The sequence below is a fragment of the Gallus gallus genome, chromosome 17, assembly GCF_016699485.2.
Source record: "Gallus gallus isolate bGalGal1 chromosome 17, bGalGal1.mat.broiler.GRCg7b, whole genome shotgun sequence".
NCBI classification, from domain to species: domain Eukaryota; kingdom Metazoa; phylum Chordata; class Aves; order Galliformes; family Phasianidae; genus Gallus; species Gallus gallus.
In genome coordinates this window covers 1,343,415-1,358,374 of record NC_052548.1, presented here as the reverse complement: position 1 = coordinate 1,358,374, position 14,960 = coordinate 1,343,415, and the positions used below count along the sequence as shown (strand labels likewise).

At 57.3% G+C, this 14,960-nt stretch overlaps 1 protein-coding gene across 7 annotated transcripts in view; it reads left to right on the top strand.

Moving 5' to 3' along the window:
• Positions 1-14,960, top strand: part of EXD3 (exonuclease 3'-5' domain containing 3) — a 246,106-nt gene that overhangs the window by 220,759 nt on the left and 10,387 nt on the right. The gene's annotated exons all lie outside the window — the stretch shown is intronic.

Here is a 14,960-nt window from a genome sequence, read left to right as displayed (position 1 = left end):
GATGCAGGAAAGCACATATGTGTCCAAGGGTGTGAAACCCTCATGGGTTGTGCTGCTGAAGCCTCCTCAACGATTCAGCACTTGCTGTGGGCACCTCCCGAGACCAATTTCTCCAGCTGATAAAGGCCTCCAGCCCAAAATGGGGCAGATGGTCCGGTAAAGAAACCAGGGAAACTCCTTTCCATTCCAGATCTCTGCCCTAGAGTCTCTGTTATCTTAGCAGCAAGAAGCCACAGTGGGCAGAAGCTCAGGTTTCCACCCTCAGCAGGTCTCCTTTAACTAACAGCCTCAGAGAGGAGGAATTACTGCAACTGTTCATATTCTCAAGCAGTGCCTGCTGGCATCCAAGGAAGGCATAGGAGCCATCCCCTGTGCTCATCCTGCTGGCCTGCAGCCTCACTCACCCTGCTGATGGTTTTCCCGTGGGTCTTAAGGCTTGTGATGCTCTCCCAGCCCTGCTGAGCAGCTGCTGGGGGCGGGTGGGCTGAGCAGTGTGGTAGCTCCCAGGAGGGAACCTGAAGGGGAGTGAAGATTCCAGGCCACGCAGATCGCATTGTGCACTGCTCAGCAGCACGGGACCCTGAGGGGTGCTCAGGGGAAGCCTGGAGCAGCCATGGTAGCACCGGTGGTCAGAAGGGCTCTGCCAGCCGGGCATCCCCTCCCCTGGGGACAGCCCAGGCAGCGTGCCCAGATGGAGCAGGGCTCTCTGCAGTGCACCCATACCCACAGCCCCATCAGTCCCACAATGGGGGGATAGGCGAGGGGATCCCAGGAGCATCAGCTGCCCTTGCTCGCAAAGCCTCATTCCCCTCATTGCACTGGTGGGAGCTCGCCATGGTCCCCGCAGCACCAAGAGGGTGGCTGGCCCCCAGCCCCTGCTAAGTGCTTGTTGGGTTGTTTTTTTTCCACTCCTGGGAACGAACCGTCAGCTTTTGTTGGCGAACAGGCTGTAGCTTTCATGTGAAAAGGTTAGTACAGTATGTTAGTTCCTAATGAGGGGATAATAGTCTGATTCTCACACCCCGGGGACTGCGAGGTGACAGCAGCACGGGAGAAGGGCATTTAACACCTTCATCCTGGGAACCTTTTCCCTCTGCAGCTGGCATCCCCCTTCCTTGCCCAGAGAGGGGAGGAGCAGCACATCGCAGTGCCTTTGTCCCCAGTCGCGCTCCATCCCAGCAGCACGCGCTTCCTTCCGGAGGGGCAGCCTGAGAAACAGCTGGCCGACAGGTCGGGGTCCGACCCACACCACCAGCTGCTGGTGTCACAGTGCTCCGCACCCCCCAGTCGTGAGCACCCTGGGGAGAGCAGGAAGGCACTGTGGTCCCCGTGGCCATCACCTCCTGCTGTGTCCTGGGACGCCAAGCAGAGCCGGGGCTGTCAGGACAGCTCAGGGTGTCCTTGGTGGACCTGGAGATGGGGATGGATGTGTCTTGCACAGCTCACTGCACTGCGGCCTGGTTGCCTGGCTGAGAGCATATAAGGCCACTGCTACCTGGGCTTGGTTACCCTTGAAAAATCAAGATTTCTGCCTAAAATCCAACTGTCCTGCTGCAGCAGCATGGTCAGGCAGAAGGTGAGCCCTGTGGATGTCCCCAGCCCAGAGATGGCTCCTGCTGTGGGGCTGTGAGCTCTGGGCACTCACGTGCCATCCCAGCACACTGTTGGGTGCTGCTCGGCGTTCTGCTGTCCCGGGCTGACAATTCCCTGCAGGGCAGGGAACAGCACTGGTGCTTTCCAAGTGAAGGGGCTCGAGATGGATAACCCCCAGCTGCTGTGTTTATCCAGTGAGTTTAATTCAGACTGCCCGCACAGGGCGTTGGAATGTCCTCGGAGCAGGAGAGACCAGTTCTGCCAAATTCCACCCCCATGGGATGCCAAATTACAGTGTCCTCACCCAAGCTGTCCCTGCGATCCCAGCCTTGCAGGGCACAGCACTTTCGCACTAGCTAGCGATTTCAGAAGTTGCAGATTTTCATGGTAACCCTTTCTTGGGTGCCAAGAGTGTCAGTGAGCGGCACGCTTTGCGGCGGGGCATCTGTGAGCAGCGGTGGGACTGCAGCTCATGCACAGCACTGTTCTGTGATGCTGACCCGACTGCAGGTCTGGTGAACAAAAGCCACCTCGCTGTATCGTGCAGCAGCTCAGGAGGGTTTCCTTGGCTTGGCTGATTTCTCATGCTGAGGATGCACGTGGGAAACCACCAGCTCCTGAGGCTCCAGCAAGACCGAGTGTGGTTTGTGGCTCCAGCCTTGTGTCAGGTGGGGTGAGTCCTTGTAGGTCCCAGTTCTCACTTTGCACGGGCTTCTTTCTGAACCTGTTTCTGGGACATCCCCTTGGAGAAGTCCTGCAAGAGCTGGCGGTGCCCCTTTAGCTAAGATGCACGTGTTCATTCCCTGCAAAGGTGGTGCTCCACCCGAGATCCTCTGTGTTGCCAGTGTTGCCAGAGTCCACCTGCAGCCATGGCATCACATCACTCAAACCTTCTAAAGGTTTCTGGTACCGGCCTGCTTCTCACCAGATCCCCTTCTTTTTCCACTCTAGTTCCACCAAAGGCTTCTCTGTAGGTTTGCAGCCCCTGTGGCAGCACATCCCGTGCACTTTCTGTGGTCTGTTCATGGAAACAAGGTGCTGAGAGATTTTTGCAGCTGATACTCTAAGTCTGTGTCTGATAAAGTACAGAGGGCAGGCAGCTGGGTGCTGCCAGAAGGGCCCCCGTGGTGCTCTCCTGGCACCAGGCATTGCAGTGCTGAGTATTATGGGGACCTGCAGAGGGGCAAATCAAATCCTGTGCCCCTCTGCTCACTCGTTGTGGTTGAGGAGTCCCGGCACTCCCTGCAGTGCTTGGCTTTGTTTCTCTGCTCTTTTGTGCTGTTTTGTTTGTTCTTCACTCTTTGAAATAGCACGATGCCAGCTCTGGCCTTGCCTGGTTTTACAGTAGTGCTGCTTGAAGGGTTCCCATGTCTCAGCTCAGAGCTCACATCTCAGCTCAGAGCTCACATGCAGCTGATGGCAGTGAGGCAGATTCGCAGCCCTTCAGCAGCGGGTGATCTGAGGGTCTCAGAGGCCATGCTCGGGGCAGCCCTGAGCCTGGCTCTGCATTGCACCCAGGGCAGCCGCATGCTCAGAACAGGATCTGTGCAGTTTGCACTGCCCCACATCCTCGGAATGCAGCCCCAACCCGCAGCTCCAGGCAGTGCAGGCAGGTCTCCCACCCTGCCGTGTGCGTTCGCATCGCTGCAGGCCGAGGGGAGTCTTTCTGGGTCACACTGTGCAAGGCTGTTCACACTGGAGGAGATGTTTTCCAGCTGAGATCGGCTGGGCCTGAGAAGCAGACATTCCCTTGCTTGAGTGTGCTGAAATGTTTAATTAGAGTTTAACAGCAGCCTGGGAAAAAGGTGTCTTGTCATATTTCTGGGCTGCGTTTTGTTTTTTAACTGCTCGCCCTCTACATGCACAGCCGAGGGAGACCCGCGGCACAATAAGTCCTTTATGTGCCTCTCCCCGCAGCTCGCCCCGACCCTGAACTTTCCCATCAGCTGCTGGCACTGTGCCCTTGCTCATGTGCCCGGGAGGAAGCCGGCACAGGGATGGGAGCACGGAGCGGCCGGAGCTCCTACAGCCTCACCCTGCACCCCTATTTCCATTTGGGTGTTTTGGTGCTGGAGGAGAGAGTGTGCCTCCAGCTGTGCTTGGGCAGACAGACGAGCCTGAGGTTTCCTGTCCTGGAGCATCCAGTATGCGGGCAAGCTGGTGGCCGTGGGGACACAACGCTGTGGCTGTGCACATGGTAGGACATGGGGCACTGCAGGCAGAGCGATGGCTCCTGGGAATGCAGCGCTGGTTGGTGAGAGATCTGCGTCTGAGTGACGCTGAGAGCAGCTCAAATAGATGGGAGGTTTCACGTGTTAGCACAGCCCCCAGTGGGGACACAGCTCCACGGTGAGGAACAGAGCCCCAGCCCTGCCCGGAGCCAGCAAGGCCACAGCACTGCACTCCCACCCCCCAGCCCAGCCTCTGTCCTGGCCACAGTGACCCGGCCAGCATCCCGCAGAAGCGGGGAGGAATGCAAGGAATGGGTGCACACCTCCCTTCCCCAGCATAACCTCCAGGAGCCCAGCAGCGCTTTCCATTCACAGGTGTTGGTTTTTTTGAGAGGTGAAATTCAGGTTTTGCACGTGCTGGCTGATGCCATGGTGCTCCGTGAAAGAGCGACAACAGGCAGTGTAGTGGGGCTGCATCGCTCCTCTCTCCATCTATCCCCCTCTCCAGGCTCTCTCTTCTGCAGTTTACTGCTGAAACCATAGACAGCAAAACCCCTGGGACCAGAAAAAGCCTAAACAATGCCACGAGTTGATCTGTTGTTGCCTTTCTTTTACAGTTCTGTGTGTCTGTGTGAGACAAGAGTGCGGTGTGTGAGCTCCCGGGTGCCTGTCTGTGTGCTGGGATGTGCTCACACACCACTGATGTGCTTCTGATGGGGTCACAGTACTGCATCCGAAGGTGTCAGGCTGGAGATGGTGGGAATCAGTGTGGCATCTCCTTGCAGAGATCTCCTGGGGCCTCCTGGCATGGACTCGGTGCTGCAGCACCTCGCCCTCGATGTCTCCCATGCATTTTCCCCTTGTAGGTCCCAGTTCTCACTTTGCACGGGCTTCTTTCTGAACCTGTTTCTGGGACATCCCCTTGGAGAAGTCCTGCAAGAGCTGGCGGTGCCCCTTTAGCTAAGATGCACGTGTTCATTCCCTGCAAAGGTGGTGCTCCACCCGAGATCCTCTGTGTTGCCAGTGTTGCCAGAGTCCACCTGCAGCCATGGCATCACATCACTCAAACCTTCTAAAGGTTTCTGGTACCGGCCTGCTGCTCACCAGATCCCCTTCTTTTTCCACTCTTGTTCCTCCAAAGGCTTCTTCTTAGGCAGCACATCCCATACAGGTTTATTCCTGTCCTACAGCCACGTCAGTCCAGGTTTGGACCCGGAGGCCCATCGGCACTCAGCCAATGGAAGATGTGTTACAAAGGCAAGAGGCCTGTCCCAATTAGATACCTCCCTGCCAGGGAATAAATTACCATCCCTGGGGATGCTCTGGCTGTCCTATCAGTAGTACCAGCGTTGGAGAACCAAACCAAAATATCCTCACACAGCTGCTGACTTTCCTAACTGAGTGCAGCTGCAGGAAACCAAACCAGCGGCCGTGGTGTGGAGTTGGTGGCCTTTCCCCATCCCCCCGGAGCTGCCTAGATGGATCAGGGACATTGGTCTGGATGCTACAATTACTCCTCAGAGCCACCGGGTCTCAGATTGCTGGCAGCTTCCCCTGCCCTGGAATGGCTTCTAGAGCTCCCACCCCATCCCTGTGCCCTGAAGCCCCATCCCTCTGCAAGGTATTTGTCAGGAACTCCACCCAGAACCACTGGCCCTGCAAGAAGTTGACTTTCTCCTCTACAAGCATGGCTGATTTTGAGCTAACAGAGCAAATACATTCCAGAGTGTGGGATTCCTGTACCCTCCATGAGGACGAGGACAAGTCCTGACTCACAGCAGGGAAGATTCAAGTTAGTTCTTGAGCTGTAAGGAGAGCAAAGTCTGCAGAGGTTGGGCATCTCCATTGACAGAGATTGTTAGAAATGATGGAGGCAGAGGGGTAGTTCTGGTCCTCACCAAGAGCCTCTGGTGACATGGTGGCCCTCCACATCTGGAACACCCGGACAGCTGCCACATTGCCAGGGCCGTATCCAGGCTGCGACCACAGAGAGGAGCCCTGGGCAGAGAGCAGCCCTGATGCCATGAGGGTCAGGCTGGGATGCTGATGGGGTGGGCACTGCTGGGTCCGTGTGGTCAGGCTGGTGCTGCAGGGTCACCGGGGTTGGGGCGTGCAGCCACTAGAAAGGAGAAGAGGGCAGCCTGGATAAAACAGGATGTAAAACCTGTCTTGGGGAATCCATTTCTTTGCCCTGAGCTCCTGGCTGATGGAAAATTCTGGCTCAGGAAACAGAAAGTCACCAGGGGAGACCTGGAAGACAATGCGGTGACAAATGGCGACCTCAGGAGAAGTGGATCCACTTGGCCAGCCCATGGCCCTGCTCTGGGCTCTGAAAGATTACGTGAGAGATAGCACGTTCCTGCTTCACAATATCTGTAATGGCAACGATCGCGTTTGCAAAGGCAAATATTTGCTCCTTCTTCCCACCTGCTGACCCAGGAAAGCCACCCATTGTGGCAGGCTGTGTACAGGATGGGGTCACGGTTTAATTTTCCAGAGGTGCCGAGCAGCTCCAGGGTGCCACCACCCACACCTATGAGTGACAGCCGAGGGGACGTCTGCCTGTGTTGGTGGCTGTGCACATCTGCCAGCCCTCAGCAGTGAGTGCCACCACATCCCCACAGAGCTGTGCCACTGGTGGGACCAGGGGTGCACGACGGTGGCAAACACCTCCAGGCTGAGCTGTCAGATGTCTCACAGAGCTGAGAGTCAGAATAGAAACCTCCTCTTTCAGTGGGAGGCCTGCGTGAGGTTATTTCCCCTCCATCCCCAGCATCGTTCCTTCCCTTCTGTTCTGCAAAATGTCAAATCTGCTTTCATCTGTTTGCTTTTCCTCTAACCATTTTCCACCCGTGTGTGGGTATGCTTTGTGCTGCACTGCTGGGACCTGCCGTGCTCTGCAGGGCTGCAGCTGGCTGTCAGGGCACCTCGTGCAGCCAAGCAGAGCCCTGGGCTGGGAGGACTGCAATTCAAACTGGACATTGGCAGTCATTTCTTTCCTGTGATGGTGGTCAAACACTGGAGCAGGCTTCTGAGAGAGGTGGTCCGTGCTCCAGGCCTGTCAGTGTTCAAGAGGGATTTGGATGATGTCCTGAATAAGGTGCTTTAACTTCTGGTTAGCACTGAGGGGGTCAGACGGTTGGGCTGGAAGGTCCCTTCCAACTGAACTGAGCTGTTCTGTTCTATTCCATTCTATTATTTAAAAGGAAGGAAGGAAGGAAGGAAGGAAGGAAGGAAGGAAGGAAGGAAGGAAGGAAGGAAGGAAGGAAGGAAGGAAGGAAGGAAGGAAGGAAGGAAGGAGGGAAGGAGGGAAGGAGGGAAGGAGGGAAGGAGGGAAGGAGGGAAGGAGGGAAGGAGGGAAGGAAGGAAGAGAAAGAAGAGAAAGAAGGAAGGAAGAGAAAGAAGGAAGGAAGAGAAAGAAAGAGAGAGAAAGAAAGAGAGAGAAAGAAAGAGAGAGAAAGATACAAAAGGACTGGATGGGCTTTGCTAAATCTAAGACAAGAAAGCTGCTGGGATTTCTATCAGTGGGGCCCTCGTGTCACCCCCATAGAGGGGCTCATAGCTGGGCCTGCCCCAGCTGCACACACACGCTGTGTGCCAGGTGCCACGACCTGGAGCAAGCATGTCAGCAAGATATGAAGGAGCTGAAGTGCATCTGGTTAGAAAGGCCTCAGAGATTATAGAGATGGGAAAAGAGAGCAGGCAAAAGCTTGGCGTTAAATAAATGTGTTTGGCATAGGGGGGGAGTTAGTACAGAGGTGATCATAGTGGGGGCAGCCAGCATGGAAGAACCTGAGTGAGGTGGTGAGATGGGAGGTGAGCGCTGCGGGGGTGCTGGGGGGGGGTCTGGGCTGTGGAGCTCAGCTGGGAGGTGCTGTGACCGGGAGGCAAAGGCTGCATCGAGGGGTGCTGCTTCTGCCCATGCTGCCATCTGCGTGGCAGAGCTGTGAGTGGGGAGAGGAGCCCCGGCATCACCGCCCCGTGGGTCGCACAGCCCCACACGGCTCCGGGCTGCCCGAGCAGAGAGCCGGGCAGGGTTTGTTCCTTGCCTGGACGTTGTGAGTGGGAACATGCCAAATGAGAGGCGAAGTGCGTGCCTCCACCGGGCTGCTGGCGAGCTGCCCGAGGGGCCCCACAGTGTTGCAAATGCGGTATCTCTGCCTTAGGATCTTTATTTCGTTATTGAACTGCAGGCTGGCTTTGCCTGTCGGGTGTCCGGGTCTCGTCTCGACGCACGTCCTGGGCACTGGGAGAACACCGCAGCTGATCTTTGCAGGTTCCCGACCCGCGGTTCTGAACCGGCTGTGGGCTCCGGTTCAGCACAGGGACCCGGAGCGGCTGCAGGCCGTGCAGACGGTGCCTGGGGCTCCAACCCAGAGCCCCCGCCTGCCCGCCGCAGTTGTCCTGTGCTGCTCCCTGCCAGATAGCTGGGGAATCCGGGGCCCCACGCGCTGCTCGCTGAGGGGAGCAGGCTGGGAAGGCCAGGCGGCGTGCTGGGAACCCAGCTGCAGCCTGAGAGGGATGGCGAGTGTGTCAAAGCAGAAAAATGTGCTGGGAACGGCTTTGCCCTTGCTCTCTTTGGCTCCTCCTGCACACGCCAGGCGAGGCCAAGTCCTGGGGCAGGCAGAGAACGCGCCGCCGGAGTGTGGTGGGGGATGCCGGGGTGCTGGGGGCAGCTTGGCACATGGAGGTGAAAAGCATGGGACAGCATTCAGCAGCCCTGCACCGTGCTGGAGCTGCTTCACCTGCCCTGCTGCGTGCGCCAGGCTGGTAGCGAGGATGGATGTCTGGGAGGGACAGACCGGCAGGCTGCCCTAGCACTGATGCGCCTGCATCACTCATCTGCAGCCCTGCAGGTTTTAAGCCACTCATCATTGCCCACTCTCCACTGTGGGATGTGGGGTGGAGGGAAGAAGCTGCTCCTGACCCACAGAGCTGCGGCGGTGCCCAGGCAGGTCTGTGCTGTCACCAACAGCTTCCCCCCTTCTGGAAGCACCGCGAGACCCACGTTTGGAGCAAACCTTCCTCGGGGCTAATCCCATCCTCAGGGCTAACGGCAGCCTGGGCGCTAAGCTCAGCCGAGTTACAAGAGAGGAACTGGAGGAACTGAGCCGCGTGGTGCCCTGTGGGGCTGCTGCACTGCCCAAGCACTGCGGGAAGGGCATGGTGGGGCCGGCAGCCCGGCCCTGCTGCAGGGTTGTTTTGCAGGCTGCGAGCACAGGGTTGGCCTTCCCGTCCCCTCCTTCAGCCGTTCCCAGCCTATTCTACCTTATGTGTAGGAACTGGTTTTTCTTCCTGGGCTATTGTTTCCGCTGCATTGGTTAGATCGCTCCAGGCCTTGCTCAGATTTCCTTTCTCACGCTTTTTTTTTTTTTATATTATTTTTTTTTTTATTCCCGTTTTCTGCTGCAGCTTCTGGTCTCGCCCCAGTTAAAGGAGCAGGCGCTGCTGCCGGCCAGGGGATGAAGGGGGCTCAGCTGTCCTGGTGCCCATCACAGAGGCTCTGGGCTGTGCTCTGATGCTGCCCATGATGTTGCTGCTCCGAAATGGTGTTCCCGGGTCTGGGAGAGCACTGCCGGGTTGATGTGACCAAATCTCAGCTTGGGTCCCTGCCCAGCACTGCCTGCAGGCCAAGCAAGCACCTTGAGCTTTAGATGCTTCCATTTCACTGTAACCCTGTCAAGTAAATCTATTCTGTTGCTTTTTAAACAAAATCCTACAGATCCAACGCAGTGCCACCATCACAGGTCCTGGCTCCATACCAACGTTCCGAGCCGTGCAGTGGGATGGCAGGAGCCACCCATGGGCGCTGAGCCAGTGACCAGCCTGGCTGCTCGGGGTGGCTGCTGTCACACCCCGCCTGGCTCCTCGCCGTGATGCTGCCGCCACCTGTGTGCCCTCTTCCCTTTCCAGCCCAAACTCACCCTGCTGCCTTCCAACTGCAGGGGCCGGAGGTGAATCCTGGCCCTCCTGGGGTTGTTCATGGCATGGGGTTGGGGCCAAGCTTGAATGGGGACGTGCGCATCCCACTGCTGGCACTGCTGGTGGCATGCTGGGTGTCGGGCGGTTGGGGTGATGAGGAGCAGGACATCCACGCTCCCCTGCCCTGCACACCACAGGCAGGGATGTCTGGGTTCCTCAGAAGATGCTGCCCTCTCGCAGGAGGTCTGGCATGCTGACAAGGAAGGCAGGTAGCGAGCTGATGCTATCTGGCTCCAGCTGGGGAGGCAGCGTGTCCCCCGGGGGCCTCCAGATTGCACCACGGGCAGGCTTTGGTTCCCAGATAAAAATAGAAGCTGAAACGTGAGCCCGGCTTCCCCGGCCACTGCCATCGCCACCCAGCTCAGCCTCTGCTCACGTGCCCCTGCCCAGGGGTCCACAGGAGACTGGGGTGCCAAGGACATGGGCTGGCTGCAGGATGTACGGAGCAGCTGGCACAGGGTGTCCTGGGCCCTTTGCACAAGGCTGCAGGCTGCTCTGGGGAAAAGCAGAGCCCCTCCTGGGCACGGATGGTAGCTGGGAAAACTTGGAGGGCTCAGCACAGGGCAAAGGGAGAAACCCTCTGGCATATATTATACAGCTGGCCCCGTGACCCCAACTGTCCAGAGGGACAGCTGCCAGAGGAAGCCAGGGGAAGCCGGAATAAGGGTAGCGTTTGTAAATGTAATTTCCTAATGCTTTCCTCGCACCTGCAGAAGAGAACAGAGCCCCAAGAGTAGTTTCACATGCAACTGCGTGACCCCCTGCAGGAGGAGGGTGCAGAGACAGAGGGCAGAGAGAGGGCTTTGCTTGCAGCAATGTGTGGCACCTGAGTCAGGCGGAAAACAACTTCCAGTAGGGCTGGTGTGCATTCTGGTGATGCCCAGCAGTGCTGTGTGGAACTGCTAATGATCTGAGGGTGGATTTCCCTGTACAAAAAAGAGCTGGACAAGTTATCCCTGCTCCTACAGTGGCACAGACTCTTATGGGATGGCTCAGGACCAGCCCCACAGGAGGTGTGTTCCTTAGAGCTGATGGCTGCAGGATGCACATATGCACACCCAGGAGGGTTTCACCCTCCCTCAGAGGTGGATATAAAGCAGGGAGGTTGACTTATGCAGACAAAAAGCAGAGTGTCAGCATAGGGCTGGAGGAGCTGAGGCAGAGGCGGTCAGGCGGGGGGAGGGAAGGGGCCAGCCCTGGAGCTCCTGGCATAGAGCTCACCCCGAAATAAAGGCATTGAGGATGCCGAGCAACCTCATTATAAGGTGGTTATTATTGTTCTGGCTTTGTTATTAAACTTGTTGTAACCCCTAGGATCCTGTCCCAGAGCAGCACCCCGTTGTGCTGGGTGCTGCACAAACAGAGCTTGCGGCTACGGTTAAGGTTGGGTCAAGGGTGCTGCTGGAGACTGAGTCTCTCAGAGGGGCTCAGCCCCCATATCTGCAGCTTGCAGCCCAGTTCTGCTAGTCTGGAGGAGAAACCAAGCAAGTGGCGCTTGAGATGGCTGAGACACAGCTGTAGGTGATGGAGGGATGTGGGGGGTGTGTGTGAGCATACGCAGTGGGTGCGGGGGGTTGAGCATCTTACTTTTTTTCCCCTGGGAAATTCAGCTTTGCATGTGGGTTTAGGTGCAATGTCGGGTGAGATTCTCATCACCGAAAAGGCCTTGAGGTACAGAAAAGGGCTTTTGGTGTCACTGACGATTAAGTCGCCCTCAGTGCAGCCGACTACCCCAGGCAGCATGGCGGCGAGGCGGCAGCGGGACGGGGTTTGTGGTTAGGGACCTGCTGCTGTGAGCGCGCGTGTGCGGAGAGGAGCAAGCGCATTCAGTAGGCAGCTGCTGCAGCTGGCATGGCACAGAATGGCATGGCATGGCATGGCATGGCATGGCATGGCATGGCATGGCATGGCACGACACAGACCAGCGTGGTACAGCATGGCACGGCATCACACAGCATGACAGCATGATACAGCACAGCACGGCATGGCACAACATGGCACTAAATGGCACAACTGCCACCACCAGGAGGGCAACCCCAGGGGTGCTCTCCCAGTGCAGCGGGCACCCACCTGCTGGGGTCCCAGGAGGAGCACATGCTTATGTGGAGGAATGAGTGAGCGTGCACAGGGAGATGTGAAGGATGGGATGGCCTGGGAGCTCAGGGCAGAGCTGGAAGGCAAACCCCAGCCCCGCTGGATGCTGAGCCCAGTCTGGCAGCCTTCCCAAGCCACCTGGGGACTTGTGTGCACTACCCTTTCCCTCTCCTTCCCCGGAGCAGCTGTGTGCTGGCACGTGGCAGCTGAGAGTTGGGTGCCCCAAAGAAGGAGGCTCAAGAGAGGCCCGGAGCCAGAGCTCTGCTCGCCGGGGTTGCAGCAGCCCTGGCCACTTTTCTGCTCCCCGGGGCTGACCTCCGCTGGCACTATCTCCCCGATCTTGTCAGCTCCACTAATCTGCCCGTTTCGGTGCCCGTGGTTCTTGTTTCGTGCTCCCAGACAAATGAGGCCCTTCTAGCTGTCAGGTGAGCCTTTCCCAGAGCTTATGCAAATGATACTAATTAAAGGCATTCTTATCTGTTCAATTTCCCACACCTTTTGCCTCCGAGGGGGATAGAAAACTTCATGTTTTAACTCCGTATTTCGTGGCAATCGGAAGGACTGCCTAGGGAAAGCATTGGGAAATGCAGCAGGTCACTCCTGATGAGAAGAGCTGGCTTATGCAAGTGTTGAAAGACTTTATTATGCATGAGAAACCTTCCAGAAACAGATGACTAATAGCAAAGCGGGAGCAGAGAAAGCAGTGGGAACGCCATACCAGGCTGGCATGGGATCCCATGTCATCTTACCAGCTTAGCAGGGTTGGGCTAGGTCAGCACTTGCCTAAGAGACCTCTCAGAGTACCTGGCTGGTGATGAGGGAAGTGATGTTAATGAGTCAATAAACAGAGCCCTTCCCTCTTTGTGAACCAGAATGCCCCTGCGTGATCCCAGGAACCCACCAGCAGCCCTGTGTTTCCACCAGCACCACGTTACATGCCTCTTGTGGCCATACGCACACCAGTGCTCCGTGCACAACCAGGACCAGCAGACTGTGCCCAGGTTGCCATCCCACATGGCCACACCGACCCATCTCCCAGCATGGCTTCTGCTGGCACCCAAGGCAAGGTGTCAGACCACGTGCAGCAAGGCAGGAGCAGCAGCAGGTACTGACGATATGCAGTGGATGAGACAAGCTCTTGGCTCTTCAAGGAAGGGGAGCAGCCAGCCCAATGCTTTTTCTGACCCCCTTTGGACTGTTCCAGGGGCTGTGCCTGGAAGTGGCCTGTGTACCCACAGGGTCTACACTTTGTGCGTGGGGCTCAGAGTTGCTGTAGGGTAGAGGGCAGTCCAGCCCCATGTTTGCTAGAGAAGGAGAAAAGCTTTTGAAGGTCAAAGCTGTAACTGCAGCAAGAAGGAGCTGGAGAGTTGGGGAAAACGTGAGAAAATACACACATGGAGGCAGATGAGCGTGAGGCATCGAACGCTGTCTTGTGATTGGAATTAACCAGTGGTGGTTACCTGATTTTCTTATCACTGACATTCCCACAATCCCCCTCCCTCCTCGGCCCTCCATGCTTTGGAGTCCCACAGAGGCAGGCCTGTCTGTGCAATGGGACAGCAATGTGGGCAACCTGTGCTGGGCCTGAGCACCCTGCGTGCGCAATGTGGTGAGTGTTCCGGTCTCAGTATGTCCCCGAAAGAAACTCTGGGATGCTCAAGGGCTGTGGTTTCACAACCAGGATGAGAGTTGCAACCTCTATCTGGAGGAGTGGCCCTTTCACCACATGATATCCATCTTGGAGAGAGGGAAAGAAAGGAAGGGAAGAGGGTAGGCGGTGAGTAGGAAAAGAGATATCACTGCAGGTGGCAGTTGGATGGCCCTGTGATTTGGCGAGCGGAAGACACCCAGGGAATTGTCCTGACATGAGCTGCCCTGAATTGCCCCAGAGAGTTCACTCCAGGCACTACTGATGTTGCCCTTTACAGCCAATGTTGGTACACTCAGGATTTCCTAAGCTAGAAGCTCTCCAGGCAGAGTTGCATATCACCAGCAAAACCAGTGCCAAGGAGAGCCTTCAGCTGGCCTGGTGTCGTGTGTCAGCAGAGTGAATGGGAGAAGCCCATACTCCTGGACACCATTTTGGGGCCAACTCTTCTACCACCAAAGTGACTCCAGAGCGCTTTAATGGAGCAGCCTTCTGGGATAACAGAGGAAGGAGCAGGACTGCCTCCTCTCCAGCCAACACCGCTGACCTTCCAGGTGCCAGGCACCAGCATCTGGGCCTCCGCCTGGGCTCAGGGAAGCTCCCATGGCCTTTCTAAAGACCCAGAAAGTTTGGCTCCTGTCATCTGTTGAACCTGGGACAGGATGGAGATGCTGGGATGGCCCAGGAGCTCCAGGCTGGTGCATCCAGTCCCTCGAGTCCTGGGAGGTTCGTGCGTCACTGTGGTGCAATTCCCCCTGGGGGGCTGGGAGAGGCAAGGATCACTGTCCGAAACAAAGAAGCCACTGGACAGCCCAGCGTTGCAAAAGGCATCTGGGGGCTTCGCACTCCTTGTGCCGCGCAGACAGAGCTGGGCCAGCTCGGGCTGCTCGGGCTGGGGATGTCCCAGCACAGGGTGCTGGCTGTGCTGACTCGCTGTGATGTCACGGTCTGGGGCTGATGGTGTCACCCCTTCTAATCCCCTTCTAATAAGTCTCGGTGGTGGCACTGCAGAACACCTGGGAGCAGAGTTTGTGTGTGTGCAGCAGATGCTGGGTAGTGGGACAGCAGCTGCGGAGCTGCCGGCTCCTGTGCTGCAGTACAGAACTGGTGGGCAGAGGGGAGCAGAAAACAACAGAAAGGGACCATAACGGGTACAACAGGTCGGGCTGGCACAGACCAGACTCACTCCTTACCCTTGACACAGACGTGGTGAGCAGAGACGAAGAGAACACACAGATCTCAGCCACCCCTGCCCACCCAAAGAGCCAGCGCTCAGTGCACCCAACACGGTGATGGGAGCCGGGGTGCACTTGCCTGGCTGTGCCCAGCTGGCAGCCAGCAGCACCGGTGCCCGTGCGCCTGCACGTGTGCCACGCCGGGCACTCAGCGCCGGCCCCACTCGCGCTGCCCGCGCCGGGGCTGATTCACACGGGGTGCTGGAAGCCGGGCTGCCGTGGGAAAGCGCACCCGCC